The following is a 9,963-nucleotide window of genomic DNA, read 5'->3' as shown; positions in this document are numbered from 1 at the left end:
AGAGAAAGACAGAAGGAGGAAGGCAGAAGGAGAAGACAGAAGAACAATGAAAAAAGACAACAAAGAAGAAAGAAAGGCAGAAGGACAGGAAGACAGAAGTACACAAAGATGACAAAAAAAACAAGGAATAACAAAAATTCAGAGCAGCAGAAACTCCGCACCATCAAGAAGCAAGAATAGAAGCAAACACAGCAGCAACAAGAAAAAGAACAATCGGAGATTGCAGACCCTTGCCAGGACTTCTTTTGAGTGGTGTATTTCTATGGGTTTTAGGGTAAATCCAATATGGCTGCCAAACCATGTGACCTATGATATCATATGTGTGAACCTTTTGTTACTCATCGACAGGTGGTCATACGTGTAAAGTTTCACCTCAATTTGCTCAGCCACTTCAGAGAAGAAGATATTTTCAGAGAAGGAGAATGCTTTTTTTTCCTTTTTTTTTTGTAAACAATATGGTTAACAAATTGTGTGACCGATAATGTCATGAATTTTTTTTTCTGTGGATCATTTCATCCCTCGATGACCTCAAAATTTTTCATACTGATCGGAAGTGGTGTTCTACATATGCACGTTTGACATCATAATGAGGGCACATATGATGTCATAAAAAAATCACGCTCATTCCCCATGAGGAGTACTTGCTATGTGCCAAGTTTCAATTTTTTTCCTTGTTGTGGTTTCAGAGATACAGAGGTTCAAAATTTTTCTGTTTTTCCAATATGGCTGCCACACCATGTGACTTATGATGTCATAATTATCATTAGAACATTCTACGTGCGTAGTCGCACCAGTGTTGAAAATTTCGTCTCAATCTGACATGTGGTTGCAGAGAAAAATATGAAAGTTGTGGGTGGACAAACAAACAGACAGCCAGAAAAACAAATGGGCTCAAATGCAATACCGTCTCCTCTGGTGAGGGTAATGACTGCATTCTGGCCTACCATACCTGTGATCTCCCAGTCATTGTGTTGCACTTCAGTCGTATGTCCATACTATCTACTTCAGGAGGACACAGTTCCAGCCTATGAAACCTTTGCTGCCCCTGTGTGAAGCGGGGCCATCACCATAAAATACAAAACACACAGGAAATGGTGCTCTGTGTTGAGGCACGGCGGTGATGGTCATGTTTAACCCTTGACGAGTATGGTAAGCTTTGTTCTTATTTTCTCTCTCCCACCTGTCTCTCTCTCTCTTTCTCTTTCCTCCCGCCTGCTCCTCTCCCTACCTCTCTCGACCCCTCCTTTCCCTCTCTCTCTCCCCTCCCCACTATCTCTGTCTCCCCTGCCTATCCTTCTCTCCCTCCATCCCTCACTCTCTCTCCCCCTCCCTCGCCCCCCCCATCTCTCTTACCCCTCTTTTAGTATTCCCGTCAGTGAAGCGACGGGTTGTACTTGCGATCTATACTAACGTGTGTGTGTGTGTGTGTGTGTGTGTGTGTGTGTGTGTGTGTGTGTGTGTGTGTGTGTGTGTGTGTGTGTGAGTCATTGATTGGTATCTACATATGTGGGTTACATAATATGGAATGGATTCCTTCCAGGGTGGGCTCAAAGTATCCACCTTCATTTCAGTAAGGGGTCACGATTCATGGACCAAGATGTGAAGTTTTCTGTTGTCAAAATTTTGTGCCGAGGGCTCGCTTCAGGATCGTCACTGAGCCTCGGACATCTTTCAACTTAAGTTTGTTTGTAGTAATCTTCCCAGGGATGGTTTTTAATTTCTCTGTGAGGGTTTTCATCATCATTCCTGAAGGTCCAGCTATCACTGGTACAACTTTGGCATTCTTCAGCTTCCAGGATCTTTTTACTTCATTCTTGAGGTCTTGGTATTCGGTCATTTTCTTGATTTTTGCATCGTTTCATCAAAAATCACTGATATTAACAGCTCAATCAGCAATGCCTTCTTCTCTTTTTTTTTTTTTGTACCTAAGTTTGATATCTGGTTGCAATGCTTTGTTTTCCATGTTCACGATCGATGGGATCATTAGATCGTACGTGAGCGGTACTTCCACATTTTCAGTGATTGCGTTTGGTTCATGTTTCCACAAAATTTATGGAACTGGGATATCAAAGTTTGTGCAGATGTGCCAGTAGATTGCATTACAAACTCTGCTGTGTCATTGTATGTACAGCTATTCTGACGTTTTTTTTTGTGTGTCCGGTCATTAAGCATAACATATTCTCTTTGCTAACGCCACCTCCATCCCTCACCTTTCTGTATTTTTTTTTCTTCTCCTCTCCCTCCACCCACTTCACTCTCTCCTCTCTCTCTCTCTCTCTCTCTCTCTCTCTCTCTCTCTCTCTCTCTCTCTCTCTCTCTCTCTCTCTCTCTCTCCCTCACACACACACACACCCTGTCTCTCACTGTCTCTCTCACCCCCTTCTTGCACTCTCCCTCCCTCAGTGTATAGCAACATTTGGTGATGAATCACTCCCCCCCACCAATTCCTCGCTCTTCCGCCTTTCCTAGCTTCCCTCCCTCCGTCCTCCTCTCCTAGCTTCCCTCCCTCCCTCCTCCTCTCCCCTCCCTTCCCTCTGTTCTCTCCCATCCCCCTGTCCTCTCCCATCCCCTCCCTTTTCCTCTGTCCTCTCCCATCCCCTCCCTTCCCTCTGTCCTCTCCCATCCCCTCCCTTCCCTCTGTTCTCTCCCATCCCCTCCCTTCCCTCTGGCCTCTTCCATCCCCTCCCTTTCCTCTCCCATCCCTTTCCTCTCCCATCCCCTCCCTTCCCTCTGTCCTCTCTCATCCCCTCCCTTCCCTCCATCCTCTCTGCCTCCCCTCCTATCTCTCTCCCTCCTGTCTCTCTCCCCTCCCTCCTGTCTCTCTCCCCTCCCTCCTGTCTCTCTCCCCTACCTCCTGTCTCTCTCTCCCCTCCCTCCTGTCTCTCTCCCCTCCCGCCTGACTGTCTACCCTCCCTACCTATCTACCCTCCCTATCTCTCTACCCTCCTCTCTTCCTCTTCCCTCACTTGCCTCCTCCCTCCCTCCTCTCTCCCCCTTCTTGCACCCCCTCCACTCTACCCTCCCTCTCCGCCTTCTTCCTCGCCACTCCTTTAATATTCCCGTCAGCAAAGCGACGGGTTGTATTTGCTAGTTATAAATATGCACAAATTGAAAAGTAGAAAGAATGTTGGTTTGTCTTGGACGAATGTGTCTCACTTGTATCACTTTTTGAATGCCCTTCGTACATCCAAATGAGATATGTGAACTAGACTCTGAGCTGAAGACCCCATCTAACAATTTTACCTTCAATGTATGCAACTTGATACTCGTACAATAATCACAAAAAAAACCCTTTAATTCAAAGCTTAACCCCCAATTGATCATCCCGTGCTTCATAAGTTCATTGCTTTAGCGACAGGAAGCCTTGTAGCCATTTTAAGTGCAAGACAGAAATTATAAAGGAGATTAATTGTACCATTTAATCGTTGGCCCCAATTGATTCATGACATGCTGTTTTTTGAATACTAAACGGTAAGAGTAGGCGTTGCTTGTTCCATAACTTCATCCTTACCATATGGTCGTTTGGCAAAGCAGGACCAAAGCTGCAGGTCTGTGACGTGACCTTTTCTCTGCTCTTTGATGGAAGAAAGTGCCATGGGCTGGTGTCGGCACCATAACACCAGCAAGGCTTTGTAATACATCTTAAACAGGTGTGTACGCCTGAGCTCAACGATTTGGACTCGAACACAGTTCGGCCGCACGGGCTGACGAGTTCACAGATGATGGCCGTGCACACAATGATGTTTAGAAACAATGGAGGCACAGATACCTGGATTGATGGGGAGGGGAGGGTTGGATGACTTTGAGGGTGTGGCGTGGGTTTTGGGGATGGCAGTGGAGAGGGTTGAATGATTTCATTACCGTTGACCTTTGGTCAAACGTGGGACACAATATTCTACCAAGTGCAGGCCTTGCCTGAGGAATGCCTGTTCCTTCCAGTGTGGCAGCACCATGAATCTTGTGCAGGCGCTCTTTTCGCTGGTGCAATATTTTGTTCGGGCAGTCACCCGCTTGGGTTCGCAAGATATTAGCAGAACAAACTGCTGTCTTTAGTTGCCATCGTGATGGGTTAGAGGACTTCTCCACTGTAAGTTATGGGTGAGCAGAGCTTTCACAATGCATGATGAGCCTTCTTATTAAAATAGTTTACCAAGGAAAGGTATTTATTACCTCCGCAACCGAAGCCGGACGGAGGTTATGTTTTCACCCCTATTTGTCCGTCTGTTTGTCTATCTGTCTGTCTGTCAGCAGGATATCTGAAAAAGTTGTGGACGAGTTATGACAAAACTTGGTGGTTGAGTTGGGTGGGTGGGAAGACCAGGTCAATTCGATTGTGCTTAATGTCCAGATGCAGATCCGACCTATCGGTGGGATACATACTGTAAATTGTTCAGGCTGGCGGAGGTATCCGCCATACCGTTCTTTTGTTAATGCTGATTTTATTTGATCCCCACCATATCAATTAGGGACATTTAAACCACTCTAATATTCGATAATGCTAACGGTATATCTCATTTTATTGTATTCAGTCCCCACCAAACCTGCCCCCACCTCCCACCCTCCACTCCCTTCTCAAAAGATTCATATTCAAACAGAGTGCAATCATATCTTGCAACCTTTAACTCTGCAGTTATTGATGATTGGAAAGAGGGAACAGGAGACTTATAGGATCATGTCTCATGGGATTTTACCTGATTTTTATGTCAAACTCACGACGAACAATTCATTGCTCGTGTCTGGGTGACAATGCATGCACTGCTTCATGATTACTAGGCTCGACACATCATTTGTTATCATTCGATGATACTTTGTCTGTGATGATCTGCCAATGCCTCACTGTTAACGTGATGTTCTTTGGCACTTTTTTGAAAATACCTTTGAAGGCAAAGGTAAACTCCCCAATGTTTTCCCTTACCACGAGATTGTTTTGGTAGCGCTGACTGGAATTATTTGCCTTTCCAATTAATTTTTTTTCTTTTTATAAATTGAGGAAGGCTGTAAGATGGGGCAGGACACATCCAAAGCACCTTTGAAATTTCAATTATAAAATATATCATTATAAAGTTGAAATGATTCATCTGTTTCAGTTCCTTTCGTATAACTGCTTGGTTGATGAGGTCCATGTCTGTCAGGCCGAAAGATCAGACTCTATGAGTTTCCATCAGATGATTCACAGTGTCAAAGTCTCTCTCTCTTTTCCTTCTCCCTTTGCCCCTCTTTAATTTCCTCTCATATATATATATATATATATATATATATATATATATATATATATATATATATATATATATATATATATATATATATATATATATATATATATATATATCTTCTCTCTCTCTCTCTCTCTCTCTCTCTCTCTCTCTCTCTCTCTCTCTCTCTCTCTCTCTCTCTCTCTCTCTCTCTCTCTCTCTCTCTCTCGCCCCCTGCTGGCTGTTGGTAAGTCGAGTGGAGTGTCATGGTGGCCATGTAGTCTTGGTGAGCTGTGATCTGCCTTTTTTTTCGCCTTTCTATCCCCTTTCACATCGTTTTTCACCTCTTTTCCTTTGTTTCCTTCTATGCATCGTTATTTGTACCCCCACCCTCCCTTCTTCGTGAGACCTCGTGCTTCGGCCTTCCCTCGCACCGTCGTCACCCCGCCCATCTGTCCTTGTTATTTCACGGTTTGCCCTTCGATTCATCTCTTCCCCTTCCCTCCCCATTCCCCTGTTTTCTCCTCACATACTTTTCCCCTGAGATAGAGAGAGAAAGAGCCCACAGCTTCTTTGTGGATAACTTTTAGTTGGCGGCCCATCCCAGCCCTTCAACTGATCGTTTTTTTCCTCACTGTAGCTGTGTTTATTTCCTTTGGAAACCTGTCTCGGCTCGTATTTAATTACTGCATGAGAGCAATCACCCCTCCTCCCCCTTCCTAAATATGATTTTGCATTCCCATTATGCGGCAGTTGAAGCATTAACACGAAAACATGGCGTCGTCTGTGTTCCGCCCGACGACGTCAGCGTCGAGGATCTCGTTATCGCGACAGGAAACATAGTTGGTACTGAAAAAGTTCGTGCAGCCTCGTGAATGAACAAACGTGTGGTTATCTTCGTGTCTGAGACAGAACTGGTTCACGAAATCGTATCGACTGGACTATCAACAGACGACGGACATTTCATGCTTATCTCCCCTCTCGAAACACCGGCCGTGAAGGTCATTATCTCGAACGCTCCTCCTTTCCTGAAGAATCAGATGCTGATCTCTGAACTATCTCGTAATGGTTCTGTGGTTTCTCAAATCACTATTACTTTTACGTAGCCAGGACGATCGGATGAAGCACGTGATGTCTTTTCATAAACAAGCTTATGTGGTACTTCCTCCCTCTAATGCTGAAAGAACCTTGAACATCGTTTTGATACTCAATATTGATAATCATTATTACTAAGTCTACGTAACCACTGACACCTTGAAATGTTTCGAATGTGGTAATGATCTTGCCCAAAGTCAACCTCGTCGAACGATGAAACAAACCTCGTCAACAAGGATACGTCGTCGTCTTCTTATTCGACTGTGAAGGAAGCGAATCCCGTGTCTGGTAATAACGCCCAGTCCTCCCAGTCCGATAGTCAAAACAGCAAAACAAATGTTTGGGATGGTTTCACCATCGTTTCATCAAGAAAGCGAAAGACCTTACCTGATGGTCGTTTAACCCAGAAGAAAGGAGCATTTACAAACGAGGAATCTGTCAGTAATGTTCCTGCAGTTGTGACTGACGTCACTCTACAAGGCCTACCCGGAATGGACCCGGAATGGACCCGGACCCCGGTACCTACGGCCAACAAGTTCAACCTACTTGCTGGTGAGGACATAGACGTCTCCCTTACAGAGACCGCTTTACCTGTTAGCACAGTAAATGATGTTTTACAAGACTCCCCTCCCCCCAAAGTACTGTATACCTCCACGCCATTGGAGGTCGATAACATTGTTACGGTTGAGGGAAGCGATATTGCTGCATCCGCTGATGGTGTTTCCGTTTCATCAAATCCCCCGATTATTTCCGTGACTTCATCAGATGTTCCCACAATGGAAGAGCACATAGATGTCGTAACCAGTACAGATCCGTGTATCAATACTGACGATAGTATCGATAGGCAGGACTGTACAAGCTTGTGTGACTGAGAAACTAAAACTGACTCTGACGAATCTGACCTGGAGGAAGCAAACAGGAACAGTCAGGTGGAAACGGTGGAGAAGCTGACCAGTCAAGGTCCTACCGCCCCTCCCCCCCCACCTCCTGAACAAATAAGACTCTTCTTACAAAATACATACAGGAAACGCAATATAAACCTGACAGAACTTTCCAGATTTACCGTCCTTCCTTGAGTGTGCTTAGGCTATCGTACGTAAGCCTGACTTATTCGGTTTCCACCAGACACACTGTCACTGCTTAAAAAAATTGACCGCCAGGGCGAAAAGGGATTCTGATCAATTATCCCACTTTTGATCTTTCTCTTAGAAACTATTATTTTCCTCATGGCCAGTTTCAATATTGGAACGATAAATGTTAATGGTGGTGGGAGTCCGCTCCTCAATATCCAAATTCAACAGATGGTCGAGATCAACGGTCTTGACATAGCCTTGTTACAAGAGACCCATGCCGTCTGATCTGTTCAGGCTCAGTGGCGACTATTTATGGACAAGGAATGTTTCTTCAGTAACAACTCCTCGTCGAAGGCAGGCATCATGTTTGTCTTAGGGAAACATTTCTATCCGTCCTGCCTTAAATTTATGTGTATTATTGATGGACACCTTGCCTCCGTGACCTTCTCTATCAATCAGATCAAGTTCACAATTCTCAATGTGTACGCTCCAAGCAAAAATGATGAGCGGATCTCCTTTTTTGCCGAACTGAGAAAATTCCTGCAAACACTGGATTTGCAGACTTGTCTAATTATTGGTGGCGATTATAACTGTACTGTTAATGCTTCATGTGACCGGAACGGGCCGGAACCCCAACCATGCACCGCAAAACTTTTTGCAAACATCGTTGCGAAATATAATCTCCATGATATTTGGCGCGTGCAGCACCCTTCTGATCGGTCTTACACATGGTGTCGTTGTTTAAACAACCACATCTCACTTGCGAGGCTTGATCGCATCTATGTAAATTCTCATTTATTGCATGGAGTTTATAAATCCGATATCGTGCCTTCTGGTTTCTCTGACCATTCCCTAGCTCGAGTCTTTATTGAACTCTCTAAACCATGTCCAGGGAGATCTCATTGGAAATTCAACAATAGTTTACTGGAAAACCTCAACTTCATTCAGGCCTTTGAATCCTTCTGGACGGCTCTCCGAAAACAGAAGTTAAGCTGTTCCGTTAACCCGTTGATATGGTGGGATTTAGTAAAAACCCAAATTAATGGGTTCTATCAACAGTATCGTTTTTTCTCAACAAGGGCTGACCATGAAGTAAAGAAAATACTACAGTTAGAGATTTTACAACTCCAATGAGTCATCGGACAAAATAATAGTAACATACAAAAAACCTTAACTGAGAAACAGTCCTTAATAAAGGAAATAATCGAGAGGAATGCACGTGGTGCCTTAGTTCGGATGAGAGTGCGACACCTGAATGAGGCAGACGTACCAACCAAGTACTTCTTTTCCTTAGAGAAAAGTCTTCCCAGTAAACAGCTTTCTCAGCTGCGATTAGCAGATTCATCCATTGCCTTTACACAATCAGAAATCAAACTTTTCTTGAAGGAATACTTTTCGAAAATATATTCAATGGAACAAATAAAACCTGTCAGTGTCGCCTCGATCTCCGTAGGCCTGCCAGTGTTGTGTGAAGATGTGCGTTCCCAACTGGAAAGACCTATTACCTTGGATGAACTTGGCACTGCCCTGCACGGCCTTGTCATTGGGAAAGCACCTGGTTTGGATGGACTCACAACCGAATTTTACAAGAAGTTTTGGCACTTATTGGGTCCAGAACTCATTAACACTTTGAACGCAAGCTGCCAGCTTGGAGAGCTACCTCGGAGTTGCCGACGAGCTCTTCTTACCCTCATCCCAAAAAGGGAGACATGTTGTGTATTGAAAATTGGCGTCCTATCTCCCTGTTATGTACGGACTATAAGATATTTTCAAAAGCCCTGGCATCGTGACTTACTCCTCATTTATCCTCATTGTTGTAGGAAGACCAATGTTACTGTGTCCCAAAACGTTCCATCTCTGACACCATCTCCCTTGTGAGGGACATCATTGAACTGTGCAAGGAAAACCCTTAAGATTTAGGACTTCTTCTCCTTGATCAGGAGAAAGCCTTTGACCGTGTTGACCGAAGTACTTGAGCGGTTTGGACTTGGTTCGACCTTCATCTCTTATATTAAAATACTATATAATAATATTTATCGTGTGCTTGAGATAAACAATGAACTTGTTGCACCTTTGTCTGTTAACAGGGGAATTAGACAAGGTTGCCCTCTTTCTGGGTTGCTTTATGCTCTCTCCATCGAACCCCTACTGGTTTCTTTGCGCTGTAGACTAACAGGGGTTAGTTTGTCCCAGCTTGAACGGCCCATCAAGGTACTGGCATACGCAGATGACGTATGTGTATTCATACAAGATATCAATGGCGTTAACATCGTTCGTTATTGTTTGTCCTTATTTGAAAAGGCTTCTTCAGCCAAAGTAAATTGGAACAAAACGAGCGCCCTTTGGCTCGGTCCATTGTGCTACTTGGCGCCAAGACTTCCTGCTCCACTGTCATGGGCCAACAATGGTGTGAAATACCTTGGAGTGTTCTTAGGTAATAATACCACAGTAGCAAAAAATTGGGCTGGTCTGCTTGAGTTTGTTGAGGGTAAACTGCAAAAATGGAAAGGTCTGATCACACAACTGTCATATCATGGAAGGGTCTTGGTCATCAACACACTGGTGGCCTCCACCTTATGGCACAGGTTCTTCGTGCTGCATCC

At 44.4% G+C, this 9,963-nt stretch overlaps 1 long non-coding RNA gene across 2 annotated transcripts in view; it reads left to right on the top strand.

Annotated features, from left to right (window-relative positions):
• The first annotated feature begins 3,889 nt into the window (after positions 1 to 3,889).
• Positions 3,890 to 9,963, top strand: part of LOC147008871 (uncharacterized) — a 126,008-nt gene continuing 119,934 nt past the window's right edge. For both annotated transcript variants that reach the window (XR_015053166.1, XR_015053165.1), the window contains exon 1: positions 3,890 to 4,087. This is a non-coding gene — a long non-coding RNA (uncharacterized LOC147008871). The remainder of the gene's footprint in view (positions 4,088 to 9,963) is intronic.

Source organism: Eptatretus burgeri, chromosome 18 (assembly GCF_056783735.1).
Source record: "Eptatretus burgeri isolate ZD-2024b chromosome 18, Ebu_testis_v1, whole genome shotgun sequence".
Classification (NCBI taxonomy): domain Eukaryota; kingdom Metazoa; phylum Chordata; class Myxini; order Myxiniformes; family Myxinidae; genus Eptatretus; species Eptatretus burgeri.
The sequence above is the reverse complement of the archived record's forward strand: the minus strand, read 5'-3'. Positions and strand labels throughout refer to the sequence as shown.